Source organism: Lynx rufus, unplaced genomic scaffold, assembly GCF_022079265.1.
Source record: "Lynx rufus isolate CCGP_SWC_20201006 ecotype Redwood Valley unplaced genomic scaffold, mLynRuf1.p SCAF_9, whole genome shotgun sequence".
Lineage (NCBI taxonomy): Eukaryota > Metazoa > Chordata > Mammalia > Carnivora > Felidae > Lynx > Lynx rufus.
In genome coordinates, this window is record NW_025814897.1 from 104,859,085 (window position 1) to 104,865,541 (window position 6,457).

Sequence of the window (6,457 nt, forward strand, 5' to 3'; positions counted from 1 at the left end):
GAAGCTGTCCCTTCCGGATGTTTACAGGACTCACACAGCAGGGGACTGTGCTCAGGTTCCAATAGATGGCCCCGCGTCCTGCCAAGGACGGAGCAGGTGGGAGGGATCTGCCCAGGAACGGGCCGCTTTTATTTCAGAATTTAGATCAACGAAAGATTTTTTTCCCCCGAAGAGTATTTTATTATCGGTATTGTTTAGAATTGCTTACACGTGGATGTTATAAGGCGGATGGCAGTTTTGTTATTATTTTAAAAATTTCTACAGGCCATGCTTCCCCTTACTTCCTGCACTTGGGGGGACTACTCCCAGCACCATCACCACCCCCTTCTTGATTTGCCAGGGGACTTACTTGATGATTGTTCCCTGTCTACAAACGGAAGTGCCATTCACCGGAGCAGAAGTTGCAAAAGAAATAGCCAAAAATGGTTTTCTCAACCAGCCTATAAAAGAAATTTAAATATGGAGTTGAAACTCAGAGAATTTCATTAGCAAAGACTGTCACTTGAAAACTTTACTGACAATCTAACCGGAAGAAAATCGTGGCGGTTCTCTGAGTTTCCCGCCCTCCCTCTTCCCACTGTAGGAGAAGGAAGGAGAACTCCCTCATCTCTAGGCTCAGAGACAAGTGGCAAGGGGACCCCCGGGGGGAACTTAATGTGGAGCCTCACAGTTTGGGGAAGTTGATAGACTTGAGTCTAATACACTCAAGGAACTAAAAGAGGCCCAGGGCTAGGGCTTTTGACCCTGATGGCCAGTGTATTTATCTATCACTGCATACAAATTACCACAGCCTTAGAGGTTTGAGGCAACATGGCTTTATCATCTCACAGTTTCTATAGGTCAGGACTCAGCACGGTTTAACTGGGTTCTTTGCTTCAGGGTCTCACAAGGCTGCAATCAAAGTGTTGGCAGTGCTTTGGTCTCAACTGAGGCTTGTCTGGGAGAAGGATTCACTTTCAAGTTTCCCCAGTTGGTGACAGAATCCAATTCCTTGCAGCTGTAGGACAGAGGGACGGAGCCCCACCCCACCCCCTGCCCACCATTTTTTTTTTCCCCCTGAGTAATTGCCTGGAAGTCTTTGTAGGCTGTTGGTTAGAGTCTACTCTTAAGTTCCTAAAGGCAGCCCACAGTCCCTGGCCACGTGGAGCTCCTCAACATGGCTGCCTGCTTCCTCAAAGCCAGCAAGAAAGAGAAAGAGATGCCAGGAAGACATGCTGGCCTCCTGTAATGTGATCATGTAATCACATGCACATAATCACACACATTCTGTCACTGTGCTGTATTCTATTTACTCAAAACAAGTCATAGGTCTCGCCTATACTCAGGGGGAAGCAATCCCAAAAGGGCCAGAACACCGGAAGCAGGAAGCAATAGAGCACCCTAGAGTCTGTCTGCCACAGCTAAGCGGGAACAATAGTATTGGGATGGCCTGTCCTTCCACATGTAAGCCATGTGAAAGAAACCACCTGAGTGGTCTTAGACCTTGCTGCAAAGGGACATCAGGTGAAGCAAGGAGACCTGAAGAGAATGAGACTGGAGATTTTCGATGGACAGTCTGGGGTGGGATGTAGGGGGAATCATGAGCACCTAGCTAATAAGTGCCTTGGAATCCCAAAGGCGCCAAGCCAAGGAATCTCAGTGATGGACCCCCAGTGCGCTCAACCCCTACCAGCCTGACATCAAGGTGGGAAGGTACCAATCGAGGAAGATGTTTTCTGCCCTTCAGCTCTCCTCATTTCTGCCCCTTAGTCTGCAAGGAACAGAAATCTCCCTTAGCAAGCTGGGGAGGAGTGTCAGATAAAAAGAGAGAGTACTCTTTCCTCCAGGAAGGAGGTGTCCTGTCTAAAGCAGACCCAAACTGAGAGGTGTTTTCACAGTAAATGACAGTTGAAATTTTGATCCTTGCTACAAAAGGCCATATTTCATTCTTTCTCATTGCCAAGTAGTATTCCATTGTGTATATGAATCACAATTTCTTTATTGTGTACGGAACTGGAGAGTGTTATGCTAAGTGAAATAAGTCATACAGAGAAAGACAGATACCATATGTTTTCACTCTTATGTGGATCCTGAGAAACTTAACAGAAGACCATGGGGGAGGGGAAGGGAAAAAAAAGAAAGGGAGGGAGTCAAACCATAAGAAAAACTGAGAATAAACTGAGGGTTGATGGGGGGTGGGAGGGAGGGGACGGTGGGTGATGGGCATTGAGGAGGGCACCTGTTGGGATGAGCACTGGGTGTTGTATGGAAACCAATCTGACAATAAATTTCATATTTAAAAAAAATAAAATTTGATTCTTATGTACAACAGTACATTTTAAATACTCAAGTGGCTTGAACTCTTTACTCCCTGAAAGCAACTTGCCTTAGATTTTAAATAAGAAACTGGGGAGATGCAGTCCTATTGAGGATGTTTGGACAGAACTGCTGTGGGGAAAGAATAAGATTGTTTTCTTTGCATTCTTTGAATCCCGCTTTTTCAAGTACAAGTTACAAAGATTTTGAAAAGCCAAAGAGAAAAAGTGCTATCTTATTTTTCTTTTCTTCGTATTGCTACTATACTCATGCTTGAGGAATTGAGCTGTTAAATTCCTTAACACCATGGGATGCTCCTTAGAGGAGAATTGGGATGTTCTTCCTCAGAAAAAGTGCTGTATCCCCAAATTCTATAATTAAAGAAACATGACTATACACCAGTAGTAATTTACCTATTTTAACTAACTCACTTTTTCTACTTAAATAAATGCATTAAAATAATGTCATCACTATACATATTGGGGCAGTATTATTTACTACAATAAAAATAATCACAAGTAAGTGTAATTTTAAATGAAAATCATTATAGATTAAATAAATAAGAAATTATCTGTAGCAGTAAATCTAGTTGACTATCGAATGCCAAGAATTAGTATGATTATAATCAGTTAAGTGGTGAAGGGGTTTTGTCTGAATCCCACTTACTTAAAATGAAGGTGACATTTCATATCAATAAGATAGCTTTTCAAAAGTCAATATTAAGACTCTCACATCACATGTATATTGAATCAGAAAGTTCATAAGATTTTAATCCCATTATCTGGTAAGATTTGACATGTGTCAAAGAGTAAAATAAACATCATCAGAGCTACCAAACATGAGAGAGAGAGACAGAGACAGACAGACAGACAGAGAAAGAAAGAAAGAAAGAAAGAAAGAAAGAAAGAGAAAAAGAAAGAAAAGAAAAAGAAAGAAAAGAAAAGAAAAGGAAAGGAAAAGAAAAGAAAAGAAGGAGAGAGGGAGGGAGGAAGGAAGGAAAAGAGAGAGAGAAAGAGAGAAAGCAAGCAAGCAAGCAAGCAAGAAATCTGATTTGTGTTTATACATGTGCCTGTAAGGAAATACCCCAGAGAGGAAATTCATTAAGAAATCACTGAGTGGGGAAAGTCAGGGTTTTTCCAACTGCTAAGAAGGCCGTTTCATAGTGGTTATGTAAACTGAAGACTGAAAACTAGCACTCTTGATGGGGAAAATGAGTTTAGAATAAGTCTTACTATTCAAAATTTATAATCATTTATCAGCTTCAGTGGGTTGAATCAGTTGTTGTGAGACACTATATTCAGTTTTGATTTATTTCCTAGAAATATTTACCTTTCACACTCAAAATTAATTGCTAGTCAAAATTATAGGAAAAAACTGATGAAGAAATTTTTGTCTTTAAAATGCCATTAAAATTTGATATAATGTAGGGGTGTGTGTGTGTGTGTGTGTGTGTGTGTGTGTTTAAAAATGAAATATAAAATTCTTCCAAATTCATTTTTTTAAGTTTATTTATTTATTTTGAGAGAGACACAGTTTGAGCGGGGGAGGGGTAGAGAGAGAGGGAGAGAGTGGATCCCAAGCAGGCCCCATGCCACCAGCACAGAACCCAATGTGGGGCTCAAACCCATGAACCGTGAGATCTTGAACTGAGCCAAAACCAAGAATCACATGCTTAACCGACTGAGCCACCCAGGCATCCTTCAAATGCCTTTTAATAATATCTGCTAAGTGATAGTAAAATGGTTTCATATCCTTACACAGCTACCATTTGGTTTAAGAGAATAGAAAGAAATCTTATAAAGTCTTAAATGTGTTGTTTCATAGTTTTTCAAATATTTTCAGCTATATCTTCAAATGAGTTCATAATCAGCTTATGTGACCCCTACAAGGAATCTAGCTCACCAAGATGAATACACATACATCAATAGAAATTATCTTGCAAATTCAACACTAATTGTAAGAAGATAATTTGCTTCTTCATTGTTGGGTCTCCCCATCTTTCTTACAGACTCATGGTGACTTTATTCAAGAATGGTGTAGTGCACAGCTAAACACACACACACACACACACACACACACGCACACAGCGGTATTTTCTAGCCTTCCTTGTGGATAGAAATGGCAATGTGACATGGTTCTAGCCAATTAGACTTAAGAAAAATTTTGCTGGAGATTCTTGGGAATGCACTAATTTCTTATTTAGGTGCTAGGCTTCCTCTTTGTTATCTTTCTTCTTCCCCCTGAGCACCCAACTTGCTCACTGATGATGAAAATCTACATTATGGATAGCTGAGCAGGAAGACAGAAAAGAGGAGCTCATCTGGAAAACAGTCTGGAGGTTCCTCAAAAAATGAAGCATAGAGCTACCCTACGACCCAGCAATTGCACTACTAGGCATTTACCCAAGGAATACAGGTGTGCTGTTTCAAAGGGGCACATGCACCCCCATGTTTATAGCAGCACTATCCACAATAGCCAAAGTATGGAAAGAGCCCAAATGTCCATTGACAGATGAATGGATGAAGAAGACGCGGTACACACACACACACAATGGAGTATTACTCGGCAATCAAAAAGAACAAAATCTTGCCATTTGCAACTACATGGGTGGAACTGGAGGGTATCATGCTAAGCGAAATCCATTAGAGAAAGACAAATATCATATGACGTCGCTCATATGTGAAATTTAAGACACAAAGCAGATGAACAGAAGGGAAGGGAAGCAAAAATAATATAAAAACAGGGAGGGGGACAAAACAGAAGAGACTCTTAAATATAGAGAACACACTGAGGGTTGCTGGAGGGATTGTGGGTGGAGGGATGGGCTAAATGGGCAAGGGGAATTAAGGAAGACACTTGTTGGGATGAGCACTGGATGTTACATGTAGGGGACGAATCACTGGAATCTACTCCTAAAATCATTATTGCACTACATGCTAACTAACTTGGATGTCAATTTAAAAAATAAATAAATATATATATTATTAAAAAAAGAAAGAAAGAAAAGGGCAGCTCAGATCCCAAAGAGAATAATGAACCGTGCTATGGGAACCTCTCCTGGGTAGTCAGAGTCCCCTATTTCTGGAGAAAAAAAAATGTCAGTCATCTCTGTTCAAGGTCATAGAGATCTGAGATCCACTTCTATGTTTTCTAACTTCACAGTCAGCCTGGGGTGGAGAGGGTGGAAAATTGGGAAATCACTAGTCTGCACCCTTGGAGCAAGCTCAGCACCATGAATCGTTTGCCGTCTAGAGCACTAGAACTCTGCAAAGGGCTAAGGATACTTCAATCAATACCCAGGAGGATGGATTTAGAGTTAATGTAGAAAAACTATTGAGACCTGAAATACACTTTTCTGTAAAGGGGGTGGGAGAAGATGTTGGGCAAAGAATACAGATTTTTTTGAATTCTAATATATGTCAAGACTCTCTGCTGAGCACAGTATATAGACTTACATACGTGACAATATATGACTGAATCCTCACAAAAATTCTGAAAACCTTTTCATTATCCCTTTATATATGAGAAAACTGACCGGATATTTAACTGATTTTCCCATGAATTCCTTCTCAGACTTAGAAGAGATGTGAGAGAAGCCCAATGACCAGCATCCTCCTTTGACAACTTGTTTAGTAGTCAGCACACCCGAGGAAGGTCTGGACCACGAGGGTTTGCCTCAGTGACGATGACATTGGCCATGGGGATGAAGACGATAACAAAGTGACAGACTGTTGCCCTGGTGCACACCTGGACCCGGCTACCAAAAGCCTTGGATTCTAGTCCCGTGATGAGTGACCTGTGGTGGGCTCCTCATCTGAAGAATAAAAGGATTGGACTAAAATTCTCTCCAAGTATCCTATGAGTTTCTTAAACACCCCTGGCTTAGGTTTGCTCCTGTCCCAGCAGACAGCCTTGCCGCCATCAGGAAACTGAGAAAGTATGGAGAACGTCATGCTGCCTGCCGTTGCTGCGGGCCACACTCCCTAGAATGATCTGAGCAGAGGGTGCTGTGCAAGCAGCCGTAAAAGGCTTTGACAAGTGGCAACAATGTCCCCCCAACACCCGGTACTTCCCAGAATGTGAGCTTGTACGTAGCCAGGGGCTCTGCCTCTGACCCCCACCCACTGAATCCTTCCCAAGATGTGCCTGGACTTCCCAGAGC